We start from the raw sequence: 24,797 nt of genomic DNA on the forward strand, positions 1-24,797 counted from the left end.
CGCATGTGGGAACAAAAACACGCTCCCCACACTGCAAATGTGCAGCGCACGGGCAAAATGAGACCCCTGGATATTCAGGGGTCAAACAATACCCTGGGAGAAAAACAGTGGGCCACCAAGCCTCCCCCTCCCCCCTGTCTTCTCAAGCCACAACAGTTCCTGATACCTTTTAATTTTTTCTCAAGGTTTGTCAGTGCGAGTGAGTTAATTCATTCATATCTTGACTTTCTGCCTCATCAGATATGGAGAATGTGAGCAGGGACTTGTGCCTTGACACATGGGTGACTTGTGGCTGGCCCTCTGTTGTGCTGTGGCCTGAAAGGGACCCTGTGGGCAACCCTCCTTGGCATGCCCATAAGTACATGGCTCATTGTTTACCTACACTGTCCACAGATTTTAGGCACCTTTTTTGCAAAAATTCATCTGGAGAAAGTGTGCCCAAAGAAACAAAGTTGCCAGGATGGTACCAGCATGTCACCTTTACAAATCTTTTGCACCAAAATGAGGGTGGGGGTGGGGTGAACTTTTCCTGATCTGCTGAACAGGAAACATAAATCGAGGGCACAGGGGCCTGGATACGGACACCCCTTATTGATCTGAGATGTCTGATGCTGCAGAGAGAAGAGAGCAGACCAGGGAGGAAGGAGAGCTAACCAGGGTGCATAAGACTAGGACAGTTTGGTCCTATGCAGAAACTAAGAGCCTGGTGTGGGTGCTGAGGGACCCTGCGGTGTTAAGTCAGTTTGGCATTGGCAACAGCCCGAGTGCAAACTTGCACATCAACCTGGATGTCTCCAGGATGCTTGCCAGTGGGGGAACAACAAGACGGCAATCCAATGCAGGGTAAAGTCCCAGAATGAGAACTGCTTTCTGATGTGAAGTAGCAAGAGCTCGTCCCAACAGCACCCCCTTACATAACATGGCAAATAATAGTAACTGTTAATGGAGGTACTTGAGCGCCAGGCAATGAGACAACTAGAGGTATCCATGCTATCCTCTGCTCCTGAGAGCTTGTTGACCATGGGTCCAATTGTGAGTCCTGCTGCCTCAAGCGAGGCAGACAGCAGCAATTCACCAGTACTGGCCCGTGATGAGTCTGCTGAAGGGGAGACACTGGGGACATCTTCCTCCACAACCGGTATGTTACGCCATGGGGAACCTTCAAGTTGACTGACATCTGAACTGACGCTTGAGATTATGCTGGGCTATGATGTAAGGGGTGGTGGGGGGATTGCTGCCAACTGACATGTGACCTGGCACCTGAACTGACACCTGAGATTAGGCTGGGGCTGTGACATGGGTGGGGGTGTTAATTCAACTGACAACTAAACTGACAGGCAGGGGGGATTGGACTGTCGTGCAGGAAGGTGAAGGGGAACACAAAGCAGGTGTGCTCTTCTGGTGAATTGTTTGCAGCCATTCAGGGCCTGCAGTCCAACAAGTTGGACAGGTAGGCAAGCCCTTGGTGGCTTTTCCAGAACGCTTCTTACCCACTCGTCTGATTGACAGAGCACAGAATAATTCCCCGCATTTCTTGATTTTTTCAGCTACATTTGATGCACTACCGCTGCTGCTGCCGCTGTAAAAACACAGACCACATAGGAAGCCTGATAACGATGCATGGATAGATAGGATTGTCAGCACCATCAGTACCTGTGCAGTGTGGTTGCAGGAGACACCAAGACGGGCATGTCGTGTCTATGGCCGAGTGTTGGCCAGGCAACGTGGCAGGAGGCATTCACAAGAAAGGGAGAGAGAAGCGTAGTCAAGCTCGGAAATGTAGAAAACCTGTATTGCTTATGTACAGTGATAGTTGCTGATTACTGCTAATTATTGGTTATTGCTTGTTTGTTGACTTAAGCATAAACAATGCCTATGGTTATTGCTTACTGGTTTAAAAAAAAAAAAAAGTCTTGTAGTGAAACTTGTTGCATACTGGTTGAGGTTTAAAAAGGTGAAGAGTACTGCTTCTTGATAATGATTATCTTGTAAAGGCTGTAATATTTGGTTATGTAAATTATGCTTAATAAATCAGTAAAGGTTAATTATGTAAAAAAACCCAAATAAACCCTTTTCAGTCTTCTTTTGTTTCAGTGTGGGTGACCAGTAGGAGATCATCAGGCCAGTCTTTGTTCCTGGCTTTGTTGTCATCATCACTGCTAAATCAACAGCTTTTTGCAACATTAAGGAGGTTTGCTTAACTTGTGAAACTTAAGAAAGAATTAAATCCCCAAGTGGCAAAAGCATGGCACAGGGGGGAAGGGTATTACGGGTTGGGAGTGAGGTGCGCTGGTAGGGCCAGGGTTGCCTGGGTTGCAGGATGGCTTGGGGGCTGTGGCTTGGAGTGAGGGACAACAGAATGGGCTGGACCAGGGCACCTCTTTTTTTAAACTGGAAATATGGTAACCCTAATGACAGTGACATTGCCAGTAAGGGCTGGCTGCCTGCTGCCATTGCAGAAGCACCCATGGGTCTGACTGTGGGGTGAGCTTGTGCAATCATGACTGACGTGGCAGCACAAGAGAAAAAAAATCTTTATTATGAAGCATAATGGCTACAGGCTGCACTCACTGCTATGAGAGGGCAGGTGTCGGTTGCTTTAAGGGCATCTGAAAGCAGTCCATGGCACAGCAGATTAGGTGGTGATGGTGCCAGTCTTATTAAGGGCTGCCTGCTGCCATGGGTCTGACTGTGGGGTGACCTTGTGCACTCATGAATGGTGTGGCAGCCAGCACAAGAAAAAAATTTATGAAACGTGTTGGTGGCTATGGGCTGCATTCAGAAGGCAGGCGCCATTTGCTCTGATTGAAGGGCATGAGTGACTGGTGCCTTCTGAGGGGGGGCACTTGCCCCCCCCCAGTGGACAGACAGTAACTGGGGGGGTCCCCCTAAGGCAGATCCCACAGCCTTGGGGGGGGGGGTTCCCCACAACCAATCCTGCAAACCTGCAAGTGGTAGCAGTGTGCTGGTGGCACTTCCAGCCACACCGCTAGCACTTTCAGCTGCTGGGGGACTGCTCCTGGCACCGCCACTCCCCGGCTGGTGCTCTCAGGAGGGCACCAGTACTCTCACCTGCTCCCCCTTCCTGGGAACGCTGGCTGATGGATTCATAGATTGTGGAGTCGGAAGGGACCACAATGGATCATCGTGTCCAACCCCCTGCCCCTGGCAGGAAAGAGGACTGAGGTCAGATAACCCCAGCTAGGTGACTAACTAGCCTTCTCTTGAAGACCTCCAAGCTATGTGATCTCACCACCTCTCTTGGAAGCCCATTCCAGATCCTGCCCATCCGTACTGTGAAACATTTCTTCCTAATATCTAACCTAAATCCACTCTCAACTAGTTTATACCCGTTATTCCTAGTCACTCCCTGGGGCGCCCTAGTAAACAGTGCTTCCCCTATTCCCCGTTGACCTCCACTAATAAATTTATAGGCAGCCATAAGATCTCCCCTCAGCCATCTCTTGTGAAGGCTGATGAGATTCAGCTCTCTCAACCTCCCCCCATAGGGTCTATCACGAAGGCCACTAATCATGTGAGTGGCCCTCCTCTGGACCCTCTCCAGATTCCCCGCGTCCCTCTTGAGGTGTGGTGCCCAAAACTGGACACAGTACTCCAACTGCGGCCTGACCAGTGCCGCATTGAGGGGGAGCATCACCTCCTTAGATCTATTAGTCATGCACCTGCTAATGCACGACAAGGTGCGATTGACTTTTTGATGGCCTTGTTACACTGCCAGCTCATGTTCATCTTCGAGTCCAATATAACTCCAAGATCCCTCTCTGCCTCTGACACTTCCCAACCTATAGGTGTGCTGGGGGTTCCTCCTTCCCAGGTGGAGTACCTTACATTTATCTTTATTAAATTGTATCCTATTTCTCTCTGCCCATTGATCCAACCTGTCCAGGCCAGCCTAAATCTGCTCCCTGCCCTCTGGTGTACTAACTTTGCCCCATAACTTGGTATCATCAGCGAACTTGGAGAGGGTGCTCTCCACGCCCTCGTCCAAATTGCTGATAAAGGTATTAAATAATACCGGTCCAAGGACCGAGCCCTGCAGAACCCCACTGCCCACCTCTCTCCAGGCCGAGAAGGAACCATCCACCACCACTTTCTGGGTGCAGTCCCTAAGCCAGTTGGCCACCCACATATTCGTGTAGGCATCCACTCCCAGTCTGCTAGCTTCCCAATGAGGATAGGGTGCGAAACTGTGTCGAAGGCCTTCCTAAAGTCCAGGAAGATGACATCAGCCTCGGCTCCCGCGTCCAGGCAGTGCGTGACCTGGTCATAGAAGGCTACAAGGTTTGTCAGGCAGGATCTACCTGTGACAAACCCGTGCTGGTTTCTCCTCAGTGTTGTTTCCCTTGCTGGGCCTGCACAAATGTGTTCTTTGATTATTTTCTCTAGCATTTTCCCAGGAATAGAGGTAAGACTGACTGGTCTAAAGTTACCTGGCTCATCCCTTCTCCCTTTCTTGAAAATGGGCACCACATTGGCCCTTCTTCAGTCCTCAGGGACCTGGCCAGAGCACCATGAGTGTTCAAACAGCTGTGCCAGTGGCTTAGCTATGACACCGGCCAATTCTTTCAGCAGCCGTGGATGGAGGTCATCCGGGCCTGCTGACTTGTACCCATCCAGCTCCTCCAGGAGCTCCTTAACTGTTTCAGAACTAACCGTAGGCGGACTGGTGCCATGTGGACATCCGTCAATGATCAAGGTAGGGGAATTGACTTGGTCGGTACATAGAAATATTGAAGTGATAACTCCTTGAAGAGCTCTGCTTTTTTCCCCGTGTCAACCACCAACTGTGGTTGACCAACTCTGATTTGTCCTGCAGAGCCCTATGTTGCTCTGAGCTTTCCTTTTGCCCGCTATATACCTGAAGAAGGACTTTTTATTGTCCTTGATTGCTGAAGCCAGCCTGAGCTCAATCCCCGCCTTGGCCTGTCTAACTGATTCCCTGCAATAGTGCGCCAGAGAGATATATTCCTCCTTGGTGGCTGCTCCCTGCTTCCATTGCCTATACATCTTTTTCTTTGCCTCCAGACTGCATAAAGTGCTCTCATGAGGTGCACTTGCATCCCCTATGCTTTGCTACTGCTGAAGGGCAATTGAAAGCAGTCCATGGTGCCCCCTTTAGGTTCCCAAGTGGTTCTTCATTCCTGGATTGAAACAGGGGCAGATTGTGGTAATAGTGCCGTTCTCATTAAGGGCTGCCTGCTGCCATGGGTTTGACCATGGGGTGAGTTTGTCTGTGGAGGCTATGGGCTAAAATCCTGTGATCAGGAGGGAGCCATTCACTCTGAAAGCAAATGGAAGTGAGGGTGTGTGCGCCTGAAAGCTTGCAAATCAAGAATCTTTCTGCAAATATCCAATCAGTCTACTAAAAGATATCATATCCACAAGTTCTGATTTCTTTTGCCTCTAGACCAATATGGGTATCAATCTGTATCCTTAACCCCTTTAGGTAGCCAAGTGATTCTTCATTCCTGGATGGAACCAGGGACAGATTATGGGGTGACAGTGCCGTTGTCACCCTGGCCAGGGGGGAGGGGCAGGAGGGAAGCACAGGTGTCTATACAGGAGAACAAAGATTGATCCATGTTGGGCTGGGTAGATTGCAACATCTGGCGTGCAACACTTGGCATCTGATCAAACACATTACACCCAATTACTTAAGAAGTTCAGGTATCCTCTTCTCTGCCTATCTGCAATTCAAAGTGATATCCGGTGGAGGAAGGGGTGAACAAACGTTGCAGTGGCATTTGGTGGATAAAGGGGCTCATTACACGTGTTTGAGTGCATTTCTGTTTTCATGTGACAGATCCATGGACGCATTGGGTTAATTCTTGGTGATCCAAACTAAAATACTTTGGGATGCGTTTTACTTTAAATCACCAAAAAGGCATTTAAATTGCAAGAGAAACCTGTATATACAATCTGTAGTGCAGTTAAATCAATGACATTCACCTGCGTTTTGTGGTTTATATGTGTTGCATTTAGTCCAACCCCCTGCTCAAAGCAAAACCAGCCCCAACTAGATTGTCCTAGCCAAAGTTTTGTCTAAGCCATGTCTTAAAAATTTCCAAGCATGGAAATTCCACAGTCTGTCTGTGTAATCTGTTCCACTGCTTTACTACCTTCCTACTGAGAGTGTTTTTCATAATATCTAAAGACTTGTGATAAAATTGTCAGCAACACTGACTAGCTCTGTGTGCATATTGAAAGTGCTGTTTTGAAAATCCCATCCACACTTTTGCATTGAGCATACTGTACCACCCAAATCTTCAATTTATTTTTGTGGAGTACAGTCCCCAGGGTGGATCTAAGGGGAATGCAGTGGTGCAGTTGCATTCCCCTTCCATTCTGGCTTTACCAAATTTTAAAACCAATTGCCTTGGAGAGGCAGTGGCATTTCTATTCAGGCAGTATGGAGGGAATCCATTGACTCCATGGCTCATAATCTACCTGATTCCTAATATTTTTTTTCATTCAATAAGTGTTAAAGATCCACTATTCAAACTATCAGGAAACCTTAACTCAGATGTAGAAAGGATTGCCAGTGAAATATTGGAGGAGGTACTGTCAAGGTGCTCAAGAATGCTAGGTTTTGTTTTATGAATTTGAATGTGATGTACATTTAACTACAGTGCCTACAGGACTAATGACACAACATCTATTTTGACCATTTTTGTCTAATATATAATCTAACTAATTAGAGAACATTCAAATAAAATTAAATTTGTCTTTGCTTTGATATTAACCTGAATAATAAAAATATTGTTGCTGTTAATATCGTAAACAGTTTAATGATATTGAAGTGGTAGCACCAGCTGCTAGCATATTAGTAAAGCTTCTAGTTCCTCTTTAACAGGAGAAAAATGTGCCACATTATATGTGATGATGCAGTATACCACAAGCAGTCCCCTGTTCAAAATCCTAGATTTGCCTGTGAGATTCACCGTCTGCTATCCTAAACCCAGGCTTGGTGAGCTGAGAATGTCTTTATTCTGCATTTGTAAAAGGTGGGGGTTGAGATGAAGTTGGAAGCAACAAGCTGAAGACTTTCTCCTATTTGCATTGGGCCTGCTGTTGACCTAAATATTTTGGCGTTTTCTAAATTTACTACAGTACATCCTTGGTTATCTGAAACCTTGCTTATCCAAATGGAAACATTTTTTTTTCCTTTACTGACTGCTAACTGATATTGTGTAACAAGCTGTTATCCTTTATGCTTTATTTAAAGCCATACTGTTTCTCTATTCTTAAGTTGCAATACTGTAGCTTTTCATTGGTGGTGTTGTATAATAAGCTGTTCTCTCTTAAGTTTTCCTACCTTCAGTCTCTCTACTATTAAGCATGATACGATTTTAAATTGTGCATCATGCATTAGCATGTATAATTCCTCAAAAATACTGGGTTTTTGTGTATAAATGAATTCAGCTGGCCAAATGTTTTTTCACCTAGTAGTTTCCAAATGGGTTTGGATAACCAAGGATGCACTATGCTCTGTAAATTGTAATATCCTCTGTTTTATGACTTTTCCATCTAAATACAACACTTAAATGTAACCAAAATGTTGAGTGCTGTTTTCATTCAACTTTGAGGAAGCTGAAGTTTAAAGTATCACTTTGCACTGACTTTTTTTCTTCCCTGGAGCCAATGTAAACCTCAACCTGAATTTCAGACATTCAAGAAAGTTCAGATACAGGTTCAAGCTTTGTGTCCAATGGTATTATTTCAGTTTGTGGATCTACAACAAAAATTAGTAATGTGCTTAATTCTTTATATCAGTGAGACCTTGTGCAAGCTACAGAGCTATTTTTTAAACATGCACACAAAATATTACTTATGTGCTTATAATAATACAGGATTCCTTGAAACTAGCTTTTCTTTCAAAATATTGTTTCTAGTTAGTTCTATTTTCTGAATTCATAGCTAAAGGAATGAAATACCAAGAGAGATGCTACACATTTCAGTGTAGGGGGAAAAATCCTTTTAACAAGGATCTGCTTGTTTTTGGTTTAAAAAATAAAAAATCTGTCTTTCAGTTGCATTTCACCTTTTGTTTCCATAATGTAGGTTTAAATCAGGGGCAGGAAATTATTTTGGGTGGAGAGCCGCTTACCCAGTTTTGGCAAGCTGTTGAGGGCCGCATGGGTAGCCCTGCCCCTTGACAGGTGTCCTGCCCCCAGTCACCAATGTCCCAGGGCCAGCACTGGTGGGGCCCAGAGCGGGGCACAGGCTGGCAGGGGTCTCTGGAGCCAGGCTGGGCTGCACCAGCAGGGAGAGGGGGGAGCTGACCTGGCTCCATAGAGCCCTGCCAGCTGGGACCCTGTGCTCCTGTCACCCTGCTCTGGGCCCCACTGGCGCTGGCCCCAGGACACTGGTGTGGGCCCTGTGTTTCTGCTGGCTCCCGCACCTGCTAACTCCCAGTGCCCTCCCAGCCCCGCGGTACAGGCAGGGGGCAACGTGCAGCCCTGACCCCCTGCTTGCTGGCAGGGAACAAGCTGGTGCTGAGCGTGGGGGAAAAGTGGCCCTTCCCCCACACTGTGGCCGGCGCGTTCTGCTGCAGCCACTTGCAGCCTGTGAGGGGCTGTCCTGAGCAGGCACAGGCAGCCCCATGCAGGCTGCAAGCAGCTGTGGCACGGGGCACTGCTGGGGCTCTTTTTCCCCATGTTCAGCAGCAGCTTGTAACCTTCCAGTGCTGCCAGTCTGGGCTATGCGCTGGCTCCAGGCTCGCCCACTGGGGCTGCGCCATGGCGGCAGCAGCTGCTTGGTGTGGAGGAAAATGCCCCCCCCCTCTCCCCCCCACACACACACACTTGCTGCGCCGGGCAGTGTTTGGTGCTGCTGCCCACCCGGAGCTTGCATGCTGGACAGCGCAGAGACAGTGGTGGCAGCTGCACCGCAGCTTACTGTGACATGAGCTCCAGGTGGGCAGCAGCAGCAAATACTGCCCAGCACAGCAAGTGGGGGGCCCACTTTCCTCCACACCGAGCAGCTGCTGCTGCCATGTGCAGCCCTGATGGGCAAGCCCGGAGCTGGCATGGGGCCTAGGCTGGCAGTGGTGGTGGGTTACAAGCTGGTGCTGAGCGTGGGGAAAAGTGGACCCTCCCCTGCCGTGTGGCCAGCACTCCATGTGGCAGCCGCTCGCAGCCCATGTGGGGCTGCCTGTGCCTGCTCAGGACAGCCCCACATGGGCTGTGAATGGCTGCAGCACAGGGCACCGGCTACAGGGTGGAGGAGGGGCTGTTTTTCCCCCATGTTCAGCACCAGCTCGTTCCCTGCCGGCAAGCACTGGGTCGGGGCTGCACACTGCCCCCTGCCTGTACTGCGGGGCTGGGGGGACACTGGGAGTGAGTGGGCGGGGAGCCAGCAAGAGTATGGGGGCTGCACCAATGTCCCAGGGACAGCACTGGCAGGGCCCAGAGCAGGGCAGCAGGAGTGGGGGATCCTGGCAGGCAGGGGCTCTATGGAGCCGGGCCAGGTCCCCACTCTCCCTGATGGTGCAGCCCCAAGGGAGAGGAACTAAGCTGGCCCAGCCCTAAGGACTGGGGCAATACCTGCAGTCCTCCCCTGCCCCCACTTTCTTACCTGAGTTTCCTGCACTGGTGCAGCCACAAGGAGCCACATGGTCCCAGGTCAGAAGCCCCTGGTAACCAGGGGCTTCTGGCTGGGGGGGGGGGGGGGTTGCTTGTGGGCCGTGCTGTTGCAGGAGCCTGCCGGGACTTCCTCTGGGTCCTACTGCCCCTGGATCATATCATCTTTGACAGGAACCAGGGATAAATAAATATTAATTTTCTAAATTTTCTTAGGGGCCCCGCGGGCCAGATAGAATGGCCTAGTGGGCCATATTGTGCCTGCCTCTGGTTTAAATAGAAGCAGTGACCATCACTGACACTTTAAAACTCTACATTTTGATGGAATTGTATTAAGTAAATGTTTTAAAACTCAAATGAAAAAAATATACTTTAATGCAACATGAAGCATAAAAAAAAATTGAATTTGTTGAAAAAAAATTCATGAAACTGCTATTCACTTGCTAACATCTTGGTTAATCTAACCTTCTGTAAATCCGTCATTGCTTCTTTCATAGTTAAGTTTCAGTTTGAACTTGTTCCTTTGTCTTTACTAAAATCATACACAAATAAGAGCAACTATGCACTTATCTCTAGTTAACACTGACTGAATAAAAAGGTTCACAAAGCTGTAGCTCACAAAGCTGTATCTGACATTTTAAGACTATAATTTAAGCCTATTCAGATAATGAAACAAGCAGCTAAGAACTCTGCTGTAAAATGTACTTGAAAATGTTTAGTACACAGTTAGAGATATTACTGGTCTGAGCTAGCTGCCACTTTTTGCTGTATGGTGCATAGCTGGATTTGGTAGATCTTCAGCAACTGTGGCAGTCTTTAGAGATGTTGCAACCTGTGGTCTGTGTGGAGTCTGAGTTGTCAAATGTCACATACAGACATTCAATTTCTTCCTAGGAGAATCACTGCTCTCCCAGGAGAAACCGTGAGTGTACCAATGTTCAGGATTTTTCTCCCAAAGCAATAATGGCCATGCCAGGAGAAAATAACCAGAGAACAACCAGGGTTAAATCACTTCCAAAAGAGCAACTCCCACAGTTTGTGCTGGGAGAGTGAATGTCTGTAAAACTGACTGTTCTGAGAGAAGCCACAGCACAGTCCTCCCCCATTCCAGGGGGCTTTGCTCCTACTCCACCATAACAGTGTATCAGTTAGGTTGGACTCTGCTACTCTATGCTAGCAGGGAGCAGAACGTGCCCCCTTCCCAGTCTCTGCATTATACAGCAGGAAGATGCAGGCTGACTCTGAGCAGTCTGGGTCAGCCAATCAGGCTGCCCTGTGCACTGCTGCAATCTGTCACCAGGCCAACTTAGGGAGCCTGCAGAGCATACAACTGTGTGCACAGGCACCCCCTGGCTGTGCAGCATCAGCATTGCAAGCTCTTTGCTCTTCAGGGGCTCAGCATTCAAATCTCTGTTCAGGCATCTCTGGGTAAGTTTTTCTTTTTAACCAGGAGAACAAACCCAAGATAAATCTCCCAGGTTATATGAGTGTGTGTACACAGCCAAAGCCTGCCTTGAACCAAATTCCCTTTCTAGGAAGCAAGGGCAAGAAAGTTGTGGGATGTGCTTGAAAATGTTACTGAAGCTCTGGGATGTGCTTGAAAATGTTACTGAAGTCTCATGCCTATTGAGGTAAATACTTATAGAGAAAAACATGTCCTTCTGCCCAGGCTATTGAAAATTAAGTAAAAAAAGTTCATGGAGTTCAGAGATTTTAATCATAGATGCCAAAACACAGAACTGCTATTAGCCAGAAGCTGACTGTTTCCCCTGAGAAATACAACTTCTTAAGTCATAACAAATACCAATGTCTCCTGCAACAAAACATATAAAATATTACAGTTGTTCGTCAATTTTCAAACTATGACCATACGGCAGCTTGAATTATGCTAGCTTACAAGTATGTCAAAATATGTTCCAGCACAGCTATATCATGGTTTTCTTTTTGTTGTTGGTAAGTATTTTTCTTAAACCACCATTTAGTCCAAACCACAATAATGAGCCATCTATAATATAAAAAATAATTATTAATTCAGCAATTTCTTTGAGCAATTGCGCATTAGTTTGTTGTTGATTTATCTATGTAAATTCATACTCAGATGGAGTTGGTTGAAAATGGAATTTCCATTCTAGAGGAATTTCCATTATTATTGTTGTTCTTGTTGTTGACATTGTTGTTATTGTTATAGACTGAAAAGAAAAGGCAATTTTTTCTCTGGCATGAGAATTCCAAGAAGGAAAACATATGGGAGCATCCATTTTTAACAATCCCTCAAAGACAATATTATCAAATACAAATTAGAACACTAAAGTCTAAATGAATTGCAGTGATAGGCAAAACACTTTTACCTTATCAAAATGAAATGCTTCAGCATAACTTAAGCAAAGTCAATGATTAATTTTGACTTGTTCTGCCGTATTGGGTCCAAAATGAGGTGTTCTTGGAAAACCAGTTCATTTTCAACAAATTTGCATTTTCCAAAGGAAAACTGTTACAAAACTGTTCAGTCAGTTTTAATGATGTGCCTCCTCACATGATACAATAACCTAGAAGAGATTTCGGGGCTACTGGGAACAAGTATGCTGGGGACATGTATACATGCTGCACGTTCTTGGCATTCTAGAACCAAGACGTTTTTACCCATGGAAACCGACGATAGGACGGGGAAGAACTTTTGACGGAAGGGCTCCCACTTTCAGCTGTCCCTTAGTTCCTCTCTAATTCAGGCAGATGTTTTTAAATTTCTAAACTAGGTGGGAGAGTGGAAAGGTTAGTGTGGTGCTAGTGGCACAGTTTATTTAAAAAAGAGTAGTCACTTCGGTATGCAACCTTTATAGATTCACAGATTCCTAGATGCTAGGGTCAGAAGGGACCTCAATATATCATCGAGTCCGACCCCCTACATAGGCAGGAAAGAGTGCTGGGTCTAGATGACCCCAGCTAGATGCCTATCTAACCTCCTCTTGAAGACCCCCAGGGTAGGGGAGAGCACCACCTCCCTTGGGAGCCCGTTCCAGACCTTGGCCACTCGAACTGTGAAGAAGTTCTTCCTAATGTCCAGTCTAAATCTGCTCTCTGCTAGCTTGTGGCCATTATTTCTTGTAACCCCTGGGGGTGCCTTGGTGAATAAAACCCAACCAATTCCCTTCTGTGCCCCCATGATAAACTTAAAGGCAGCCGCAAGGTTGCCTCTCAACCTTCTCTTGTGGAGGCTGAAGAGGTCCAGGTGCCCCAGTCTCTCCTCACAGGGCTTGGCCTGCAAGCCCTTAACCATACGAGTGGCCCTTCTCTGGACCCTCTCCAGGTTATCCACATCTCTCTTGAAGTGCGGTGCCCAAAACTGCACGCAATACTCCAACTGCAGTCTGACCAGCGCCCGATAGAGGGGAAGTATCACCTCCTTGGATCTGTTCGTCATGCATCTGCTGATGCACGATAAAGTGCCGTTAGCTTTTCTGATGGCTTCGTCACATTGCCGACTCATGTTCATCTTGGAGTCCACTAGGACTCCAAGATCCCTTTCCGCTTCCATTCCACCAAACAGGTCATTCCCTAGGCAGTAGGTATGCTGGACATTTCCTCCCTAGGTGCAGCACTTTGCATTTCTCCTTGTTGAATTGCATTCTGTTGTTCTGTGCCTATATGTCCAACCTGTCCAGGTCTGCTTGTAGTTGTTCCCTGCCCTCTGGCTTGTCCACTTCTCTCCACAGTTTTGTGTCATCCTCAAACTTGGACAGAGTACACTTCACTCCCTCGTCCAAGTCGCTGATGAAGATATTGAAGAGTATCGGTCCAAGGACCGAGCCATGCGGGACCCCACTGCCCACACCCTTCCAGGTCGAAACCGACCCATCCACTACGACTCTCTGGGTGTGACCCTCTAGCCAATTTGCCACCCACCTGACTGTGTAGTCATCCAAGTCACAGCCTCTTAACTTGTTCACCAGTATGTGGTGGGATACCGTATTGAAGGGCTTCCTGAAGTCTAAGTATACGGCATCAACCCCTACTCGTGCGTCCAGGCATTTTGTAACCTGGTCATAAAAAGAGACTAGATTAGTCAGGCATGATCTACCTGCTACGAACCCGTGCTGGTTTCCCCTCAGCATAATTTGTCCTGCCGGGCTCTCGCAAATGTGAGCCTTGATAATTTTTTTGAAGACTTTGCCTAGGATGGAGGTAAGACTGACTGGCCTATAGTTGCCCAGGTCCTCCTTCCTCCCCTTCTTGAAAATGGGGACCACATTGGCCCTTTTCCAGTCTTCCGGGACCTGGCCCATGCGCCATGAGTGTTCAAATATTACCGCCAGTGGCTGCGCAATGATGTCAGCCAGTGCCTTCAGTACCCTTGGATGGAGCTCATCCGGCATCCAGTTCCTCCAAGTGACTCTGCACCATCTCAGGGTCTACGCATGGCAGTCTGGCGCCTTGCTGCTGCCTCTCTACAATTCCAGTGAGAGACTTGTCTTGCCCCTCGCTTAGGAACACTGAGGCAAAGAACTCGTTGAGGAGTTCAGTCTTGTCCCTCCTCTCCGTCACCAATTGCTTCTGCCCATTTAGTAGGGGTCCTATTCCACCCTGGGCCTTCCTTTTACTCCCTATATAACTAAAAAAAACAATTTTTTGTTATCCTTTACTTGGGATGCCATCCTCAGCTCCATGGTAGCTTTGGCCTGTCTAACTGCCTCCCTACAAGTGCGAGCAGAGGAGGTATACTCCTCTTTGGTAATCTCTCCCCTTTTCCACTTTTTATATGCTTGCCTTTTAGCCCGTAGGCTGCTCTGGATTTCTCTGGTCAGCCAAGGAAGCCTCCTGGCCCCTTTCCCTCTTTTTCCTCGCATAGTGATCGTCTCCCTGTGTGCCCGAAGGATTGTTTCCTTAAGGCACAGCCACCCTTCCTGGGCTCCCATCTCTTCAAAACTCCTACTCTGCAGTGCGTCCTTGACTAATCGCCTGAGTTAATTGAAATCAGCTTTGCTAAAGTCTAGCACTTTCACCCTAGTAGTTACCTTACCCATTTGATGTCTTATGGTGAATTCTATTATTAGGTGATCACTGTTCCCCAGGTGACTACCAATCTGTAGGTCCCATACCATATCATCCCCCGTTGCCAATACCAGGTCCAGTAAGGCACTCCCCCTAGTGGGACCGTGTACCTCCTGCGTCAGGTGAAGGTCCTGTACGCAGGATAGGAACGTGCGTGAATGGTGGGACTTTGCTGTCTGTGTCTCTCAGCAGATGTCTGGGTAGTTTAGGTCCCCCATGACTACCGCCTCCTTAGTTTTTATGGTCTCTGAGAGCTGCCTCAGGAGCCCCGAGTCTAGTTCTTCCCCATGGTGTGGGGGTCTGTAGCAGACCCCTACCACCAAATCCTTTTCTCCTTGCCCCCCATGTAACTTATCCCACAATCCTTCTACTTTCTCCTCCTTCAATTCCGTCTTGATGAGGGTTGATGTATAATGCTCATTGGCATAGAGCACAACCCCTCCCCTTTTCTTCCCCACCCTGTCCTTTCTGTACAGCCTATAACCCTCAATATGTACTGCCCAGTTGTGGGAAGAATCCCATCAGGTTTCAGATAGCCCTACTAAGTCATAGGTGTTTTCTGCAAGCAGGAGTGCTAGTTCATCCTGCTTGTTCCCCATGCTCCTAGCATTAGTGTATAGGCACTTGAGCCCTGTGACTGGTGCCTTTTTTGCCCCCCAGCTCCGATTCCCAAAGGGCCTCTTATTGCTTACCTGTGCTGTATTGCTGGCTGCTCCATGGATTGCAGGTTCCCAATGTTCTCCTTCTTCAGGCTGGGCTGTCCTTGTGGGTGCCACATGGTTTGGTGGTCCACGGCTTCCCCCGCCCTCATCTTCCCCTCCCCCCGACGAGCCTAATGTAAAGCCCTCCGGAGGAGATCTGCCAACCTAGAAGAGAACATGTGCTTACCTTTGGGGGACAGGTGAAGCCCATCCCAACTGAGCATGTCTCTCGTCGTGATGTGCGGGGCGTTGTCCAGGAAGCCAAAGCCTGCCTCGAGACACCATTGCCGAAACTGCCAATTGGTCTCTCTGATGCAGTTCTCGTGCTGTCTTCTGCGTCCGCTCACTGGTAGGACAGAAGAGAATACCACCTGTGCACTGATCCCCCTCAGCATGCTGCCCAGAGCATGGTAGTCTGTCATCAGGTGATCGGGGCTTCTCCTGGCTGCATCATTAGTACCCACATGGACTAGAACCATGGGGTAGTAATTGGTGGGCTTAATCCTGGCCTGGATTATTCATGTCACATCCCAAATCTTTGCTGTGGGCAGGCAGTAGACCTCTCGTGTTGAGTGGTCCTGGCGACGGGCCCTTCCGTACCTCTCAGGATGGAGTCGCCTATGATGATCTGGAGTGGCCTTTAGTTCCCCTTTATGATCGTGACTCCATAGTTCTCCACTTCCACAGCAAAAAATAATGGTAACATTCCTACATAGGACTTATGAATCACACTGCTGATAACAACCTCTGAAGGTCTCCCCAACTAAACAAGTAAATGAACTTGATTTGAAGGACCATAAGGCTCAGACAAAATACTCGAAAATAATTTTTCAGTGTAAAAAAATACTGAAAAATAAATGAAAAGTGAAACTGCCATAGTCATAACTTTAGGAGAAGGCCTTAGGACGACTAAATTTTCATGAAAACTTGTGTAAGAAACATCTTCCATGAAAGGCTGAAATTTCGTATATCTTTTGCTAGGTACTATAGTTAGAAGGAAAATACCTTAAAAGGCAGGAGCCAGGGACCCATACCCACAGGAGCAGAGACCAAGACTCTGGAAAGGAGACTTCTTCATAGGACACATGAAAACCAAGATTTCAGTCCTATTAGTTCATGGGTTGTAAGTTTAATAGCTGAATGCCATCTTAAAGGTTCTGTTTTCTACCCACAGCAAGGAAAGAAGTTGTATCCAAACCTGGTTATGTAGTTGTGTTTAAATAGTTATTCTGTAGATGTCATATTAGGAATCCTTTTATTGATGGAGTATTTTAAAGTGTATTCTTTAACAAGCAAATACTTGCATTGCTCCCATCACTGTGGCTATCTGAACATCTTAGTTATATGAAGAAACTGCTATAAATCACCAGCTGGGTATGGTTCTTTCTATACTAAGAATTTTTTCTTAAAATCCCTGTTACACACTGCCTTGACTATAGTACAATACAAAGTGCTAGTGCCATAAGCACAGTAGCATGCAGACTTGTTATAAGCAAGGTCACATGAGAAGGTATTTAAATGCCAGTAGCCACCTAGGGCATCTTTACATATGCTCCCAGGTGGGAAGTGGAGAATTTAAGCCACCTAGGGTATCTTTGCACATACTCCGGGGGTGGGATGGGGCAGACTTTAATTAGCGTGGCTTTCAGGAGCCATTTTAATTTAAGTGCCCCGCAGTGGCTTTTGTATTCAGCATCCCACATTTCAAAATGGTGGCGGGGTGCCTTAACTAAAGCTCGCTCAATAAGCTTTAGTTAAAGTGCTCCTGCCACCATCTTGAAGCATGAATATACGCTGAATACATGTGATGCTGAGGCTGCTGGAACATGCTAATTAGCATGCTCCAGCAGACTTGGTTGAGTCTACTCTGTCATGTGCTATTTAACATGCATTGTAGCAGGTGTTGGGCACATGTGTAGGTGCCCCTACCTCCCCATCCACACAGGTGTTTCTATGAACGTAGATACTGTTTGGGTCTCAGCAACAGTAAGAAATTGGAAAGAAAAACAGTGTAAATGATGCCTCACAGGCTTGTCCTACAAATATGGGATTAACAAGAATATCAAACGTAGGTAGTACTAGCTATGTTAGAAGTCAGGCAAAAGGCAGGGTAGAGATGCACCTTATAGACTAATGGAATCAGGAATGAATAAGCTTTTGTGAACAAAAAGTTCACTTCATCAGCTGCTAATATATAATATATAAAATAATATGATAATGTGCTACTAATAATGATATACATTACATTATTAAGAATATTAATTAAACTACAATGAATCCAGTAATTTAGAAGGGATATAAACCTTTATGCATTAAGCGCCCTCTGGTAGGATATTCCATAATTGCTCATTTGGGATTTTCTTTCACTTTTCTCTGAAACATGTGCCCCTGGCCATTGTCAGAGATACTATCCTGATCTACCTAGACAAGGGGTGCCAAACTCAAATCAGCTGGTGGACCATACTACCTGTCAGCCCCAGGGGGTTAATGCTGCTGCCGCTCACCCTCATTGCCTACTGCAATCTAAACCAGTAAATTTAGTAGCAACCAAGGAAAGGAGAGGGTATCTGCCTCCAGCGGTGGCTGCATTAACCCAGTGGGTCCTGGTCGCGCTGATACAATGGCTCAGACAGGATGGACAGTTACATCTTTGGGCTGGATCCAGCACGCAGGTCATATGTTGGACACCCCTGAGCTGTACCATTGGTCTTAAACGAGTATGTTAATTCCTGTTGTTTCTTTAGAATAATTATTCTAGAAAGTAGCTACAACTGTCTCCCTTGATCCACTTACAACATTATTCCTTTGTTTAGTGTAGATTGAAGCTTATTCATGTCACTGCATTGTGCTACGGCCCTGGACTGTCAGGCTTTAGCGTACTCCGTGAATACAGGTGAGGTCCTGCCTATGCTAAAAATGGAAGCAAGTTTCAATGTCCCTAGGCCACGTCCTATTTCTGTATAGGAGGGCCCTGTACCAGGCTTTATAAAGCACTGCAAATTTCTCTCTATAATGAAATATGTTGTTTATTCATAATCCACACAAATAATTAGTATATGTTTTTGACTTAAAAATGAGAGATGTATAACAGCAAAAACCACCCTGCATATTGCGATTTAGGAATGATAATATAGAAGGTCTTTGGTTTAAATCAATTCTACTGTGACCTACATCCATAATGAGTTAGTGAGTGCAGTTATGCAGAGCAAGGCAATGCATTTCTCCTTCTTCCATGACCGTGGATTTCAGCTCAGCTGAGGCATCTTTATCTGATACCAAGTCTTTGCTTCAGGAAGGAGGTGGGCCCATTCAAGGGTGCCAACTCTGCAATCTGTGTGTTCCTCTGCTGTGGACCCTTGTGTTGGCCATTGGCCAATCGCACTCACTAGTGCAGGCGGGGTAGTCTACACATGTTTCTGGAACATTCTCCAGGTTAGCAAGCTCTTTACTTGGGGAAATGTAATAGACTGACACTAGACTTGACGAGATTTACCCAAGACTGTCTTGCGGGTATTCTGTATTCCAAACCAGACATTTCAATGCTGGACTTGATGACTGGGTATGCAGTGGTACCTGTGTACTGTGTTATTGTCAGTGAAGACTTAAAGGTTATGCTAGTGATAACAAAGGACTGATCTACAGTAAATGGTCCTGCCTGATCAATGCTTTACTACAGAAGTTTTTCCTAGTATGTATATGAATGAATGAATGAATGAATACTTGCATAGCCTGTGGAGTGATTGGTCCATTTCTTCCATTACTTCAAACTGAGGTCTGATGAGAAATCATTTTAGGGGCTATGAGTGGGGTTCAGTTTGATTTTTTTCCATACAGTTGGCAAGTGATATGATTTTTAAAGAAGGAGAATACTTAACTCCTGGTTTTCTTCATTTATGTATGCATATTTTAGATTGGGACATACTTTTGTCTAGGGTGGGTAACACTATTTGATTTCAGGAGAGCAGCCAGCAGTGGTGAAAGAATAGGTTAGGGACTATTTAGAAAATCTGGACATACACAAGTTCATGGGGCCAGATGGGATATACTTGAGGGTGCTGAGGGAGTTGGCTGATGTGACTGCAGAGCCTCTAGCCATTATCTTTGGAAACTCATGGTGATCAGGAGAGGTCCTGGATGATTGGAAAAGGGCAAACATAGTTCCCATATTTAAGAAAGGGAGAAAGAGGAGGATCCAGGGAGCTACAGACCAGTCAGCCTCACCTCAGTCCCTGGAAAAATCATGGAGCAGATCCTCAAGGAATTGATTTCTTAGGTACTTGGAGGAGGAGGTGATTAGGAACAGTCAGCATGGGTTCACCAAGGGCAAGTCATGCCTGACCAACCTGATTGCCTTCTATGATAAGATGACTGGCTCTGTGGATGTGGGGAGACCAGTGGATGTGGTGTATCTTGACTTTAACAAGGCTTTTGATGCAGCCTACCACAACATTCTTGCAGGCAAGCTAAGGAAGTCTGGGCTGGATGAATGGATTGTAAGGTGGATAGAAAACTGGCTGGAGCATCAGGCTCAGAGGGTAGTAATCAATGGCTTGATGTCTGGGTGGCAGCCAGTATCAAGTGGAGTGCCCCAGGGGTCGGTCCTGGGGCTGGTTTTGTTCAATGTCTTCATTAATGACCTGAAAGATGGCATAGAGAGCACCCTCAGCAAGTCTGCACCAAGCTGGGGGGAGTAGTAGATATGGTGGAGGGTAGGGCTAGGATTCAGTGACTTAGACAAATTGGAGGATTGGGCCAAAAGAAATCTCATGGGGTTCAACAAGGACAAGTGCACTTAGGATGGAAGAATCTCATGCACTGGTACAGGTTGGGGGCTGACTGGCTGGGCAGCAGCCCTGCAGAAAAGGACCCAGGGTTTACAGTGGACCATAAGAGGAATATGAGTCAGCAGTGTGCCCTTGTTGCCAAGAAGGCTAACAGCATATTGGGCTGCATTGGTAGGAGTGTTGCCAGTAGGTCAAGGAAAGTGATTATTCCCCTCTGTTCAGCACTGGTGAGGCCACATCTGCAGTATTGTGTCCAGTTTTGGGGCCCCCACTACAAAAAGGATCCAGACAAATTGGACAGAGTCCAGTGGAGAGTAATGAAAATGGTGAGGGGGCCAGGGTCCATGACTTCTGAGGAGAGGCTGGTGGAACTGGGCTTATTGAGTCTGGAGAAGAGAAGACTGAGGAAGGATTTAATAGCAGCCTTCAACTACTTGAAGCGGGGTGCAAAAGAGGATGGAGCTAGGCTGTTCTTAGTGGTGGCAGATGACAGAACAAGGAGCAATGGTCTCAAGTTGCAGCAAGGGAGGTTTAGGTTAGATATTAGGAAGAATTTTCTCCTAATATCTAACCTAATTTAGAATTTTAGGAGGGTAGTAAAATGCTGGAGCAGGTTACCCAGAGAGGTGATATATTTTTTGCACGCACGCACGCACGCATGCACGCACGCACGCACACTAAGGGTCCATGGAATTCCATGTATTAGCTTACTGTATATGACGGGAGCCATTCAATTGAAAGGAAATCCATTTAAAATTTGATATTTTTTGGACAAGACATAGCTGACCAGTAAAACACACTGCCACAAGATATTGAGACTAAGAGCTTAATAGGGTTTTTAGAAATAAACATTTGCATGAACAATTAAAACACTGACAACTTTTTTCATCTAATGGGATGAAAAAAATGACAAGCTGTCTCAGCAAGACATTGTTTTACATCATAACAGCTGGTTGTTGGTGGTATTTGACAGGTTTCCTACAAGGATCCCATTAGCAATATAATATAAAGTATTAATCTCTTCTAATATACTCCCAGTTTAAGCTAATACACCTTCCTGATTTGATCGTGGTGAGACAGTCTTGCAGTTGAGTGTGATGCAGGATTCTTTTGAATTCCATAGTAAAATGGGAACTAAAGGTAACCCAAGCAGGTCTACAAAATCCTTTGCAGTTAGATGAATAGGAGGTGGAGACCTAAAGCCTTCCTTAAAGCCTTAGGCAACTTGACTGATTGCTTCCTGTAAAAAGTTACACAGAACTGCCTCCCTTGGGAAACGGATTACTACTTTCAGTTTGCTAAGCAAATGAAAAACACTGGCCACTTTTATAACCTAAAGGAATGTGATGCTGTGTTTTAAGTGGATATTTTTTCAAAATTGTTTAGTCTCAAGTCTGCAATCAGATGCAGTGGTTTCCTTGTGTTTTGTTGAAGAATAATCTTGACTATGCTATCATTAAAACTATTTTATAAATAAAAATACCCTTCTGAACAGTTGGAGGTTTCCTTATGACCATGGGGGTCCAAGTGAGTTCTGTGTGGTTCTATCCACATCAGATGAGTGCTTGAGATGCAGGTACAAATAAGAATTTTTTATCTCTATTCACGTTTGCCACTGGCTCACTTTGTACACATCATTTGGCAAAGTTTAAAAATGTTGGTTGGGTAGTTTTGGATACCTCAGTTTCCAGCTTAAAATATGCTGAACTTGGTTTTTAGACAGGTTGAGCGCTCCAGCAGCCATTGATTCCAGCTGGAGGTATGTATATGCTTAAGATTATTGAAAATCAAGCCCTAGAGATCTTAGTTTAGGTACTTCAAAATGAAGGTACCAAGAATTAGTGGGCTCTTCCAAAAATTGTTCCTGAAGCCTGTTCCTCAGTTTGTCCATCTGCAGATAAACTGCATTATCTCCAAGGATCAGAATCTTTGACTGTCACCTCTATTTCCTCTTCTTACTCTGGTGCATATCGTGACTCTTAACATGATTTGCTTTTAAGCCTAGATACCCAAGTTGCAATGGTTATTGCATTTGCTAAATATAATATTTTTATCTTATTTGACAAGTAAATTGTGCTCGCTCCATTCTCATGTGTGCATACCTTGCCATGGTAGTGGCTGCTTCTCTGGGTTGGGGAAGCTGAACATTAGATTGAATAAAAATAGTAGCTGTGCAAATGTGTCTTAAAAGTCCCTGCCAGAGGGTTCTTTGTATTAGCATACAGAGCATTGTGCGAATGAACTGGTTCAGTTTAGGGCAGGGGAGGGAAAATATGGCCTATGGGCTGAATCTGGCCCGCCAGGTGATTTCATCCAGTCCACCATCTAATTGTACCCTGCCTAGCCTGCATGCTTCCCTCCCATCCTTCTGCATGGAAGGGCCCTAGGCCAGGCAGCATGCACAGCTTCCAGGCAGGGCCACTGTTGCCATTGCTGCAGCCGCCAAGGGACCTGCTCAGCTTCCCTGGCTTCCAGTGGCTTCTTTTTGTGTCCCTGCTACAGTGCTCATTTCAGGCAGCAGGTAGGGAAACTGCAGCTGGGCAGAAGTGTGGAGCATAAGGCTGAGGCTGGCGGGAGTCTGAGGACTGTGCCCAGTGGGGCTCTGGGAGGACAGAGCTCAGGTGGGCAGGGTGTGGGTGTAGGTGTATAGAGCTTGTGAGGTGTGAGAGAGGGTGGGAGATGTGGGGACTCCCCCATACACCTCTCCCCCATGGTGCACAGCCCACACAGGTGGTGGTGGCAGCTGCAGCAGGTGGAGGCACTTGGGGTGTTTGTGGCTTGTGCCACTGTTGGATGGCGCACAGCTCCAGCCAAGTCTGGGAGCTGCACATGCTGACCAAGAAGCGGAGCCAAGCTGGCCTGCCTTTATTGCACGGGGCTCACACGCAGTTTCCGGGACTTGCATGCCACTGGGGGGAAGCCCCGCGTGATGGAGCCAGTGGCCTTCCCCACTCCCAGCCACTACATGCAGCTCACAGGACTCTGCTGGAAGTGGCAGGGAGTCCCATCCCTTCTTCTCAGCAGAGTCCTGTGAGCTGCATATAGCGGCTGGGAGTGGGGAAGGCCACTAGTTCCATCACACAAGTCTTGCTCCTGGTGGCACGCAAGTCCCCGGAGCTGTGTGTGAGTTCAGTGGGATAGAGGAAGGTCAGCTTGGCTCCACCCCTTGCCAGCACATGCAGCTCCCAGAACTAATTGGAGCTGCCTGGTGGCTGCACCTGCACAGACCATGAGCATGCTGAGGGCCCGCCGCTTGCTGCTGCTGCTGCTGGCAGCAGGGGCTGTGTACCATTGGGGTGTAAGAGGAGGGTCCCCACACCCTCCCCCGCTTTCTCAAACTCCCCACACCCACACCTTGTCCACACCCCCACAACCCTCCCACATGTACGCATACCCATACCATACCTTACACCCTCCAACACACACAGCCACACAAACCACACACAAACACCCACCCACATACACATCCCACCATACATGCATGCTCCCCCCACACACTATACAAGAGTAAGACTATTTTTGAGCTGTTATACAATCATCTCTAACTAGACTATGGAAACACACAAATCAGGACAAAAACATTTTTTTTAATAAAATTAAAATATATTATAGTAGATGTTTGACTTAGTATATGAATTACATTTTTTCTGGTTCCAAGATAACTCCCTCCCCATCCCCAAAGGAGTACTTCCAGAGGCAAGGGGAGGGACTTCTGGTGGCAAAGGTCCAGGGTTAGGAGGCAGGACTTCTAGTCCTAAGATAGTGACCAGGGGGTGGGACACTTGTCAAGGGGTGGGGCTACCGTTGTGGCCCTCAACAACTCACCAAAACTCATTAAGCAGCTGTCTGGCCAAAATCATTGCTCACCCCTGGTTTAGAGACTTTGTGTAGTGCAGCAGTGAAGTGCTGAGCAACCCAGACAGTGGCAATAGAGAAGAAATTAGAGCTTTTTTACAGTACTGGCAAGCACCCCTTAGCCCTGTCTCTGGCCTTAAGTATGAGTGGGGAAGTGGAATAATTGTTTTGATTCCCCTCTGGAAAGAGAGGGAACATGCAGTCTGTTCCCAAGGTTGTGGCTGCAAATGAGCATTTCAAGGTAGGAGTGGCCCTGCTTGGAGGATGTCATAAAGAGATTGCTACCTGTTAGAGATTGTTCACCTGTTAATGTTAACAATCTGAGCTTGGAGGTAAGTGGCACTTTTGGGAGGGAAGTATTTGAGGTGGCAATAGGACCAAAGGGATATATGCGTGAACAGGAAGGGCAATAGAGATGGTGGTTGGAGGACAGAAGGACAGGTCAATGAAATATTGAGGTGCTGAAAAAGAGGTCAGTGATGAATTCCTACTTAAGTATGGTGGAGGTCAAAGAATAAGGAACAGAATAGATCATAATGTTGAAAATAATAGGATCTTGTCACCTAGAATGTTGTCTTCAGTCTTGGTCAACCAGTCAAAATTAGCTTAGATAGAAAGTTAAGAAGGAAATAAAATAATAGATTGTCTGTCTGTCTGTCTGTCTGCCTGTCTATCTAGGGCACGTGTAATTCCATGCATTAGCTTACTATGTAGGACTAATGGAGTCATCCAATGAAGCTGAAAGAAAATTCATTTAAGATTTGATATGGGGAAGTATTTTTTGCACAAGACATAGCTGACTAGTGAAA

The 24,797-nt window shown here is 46.6% G+C and overlaps 1 protein-coding gene across 6 annotated transcripts in view; it reads left to right on the top strand.

The window, feature by feature from the left end:
• MSANTD1 (Myb/SANT DNA binding domain containing 1) overlaps window positions 1-24,797 on the top strand; it is a 104,758-nt gene that overhangs the window by 20,359 nt on the left and 59,602 nt on the right. The window contains exon 4 of one of the 6 annotated variants that reach the window (XR_009459694.1): window positions 1,548-2,082. The exons of the other annotated variants lie outside the window; for them this stretch is intronic. The gene's annotated coding sequence lies outside the window, so the exon portion shown is untranslated. Of the gene's footprint in view, window positions 1-1,547; window positions 2,083-24,797 lie in introns of those variants that run through there. 6 annotated transcript variants of the gene reach the window in all.

Source organism: Alligator mississippiensis, chromosome 2 (genome assembly GCF_030867095.1).
Source record: "Alligator mississippiensis isolate rAllMis1 chromosome 2, rAllMis1, whole genome shotgun sequence".
Classification (NCBI taxonomy): domain Eukaryota; kingdom Metazoa; phylum Chordata; order Crocodylia; family Alligatoridae; genus Alligator; species Alligator mississippiensis.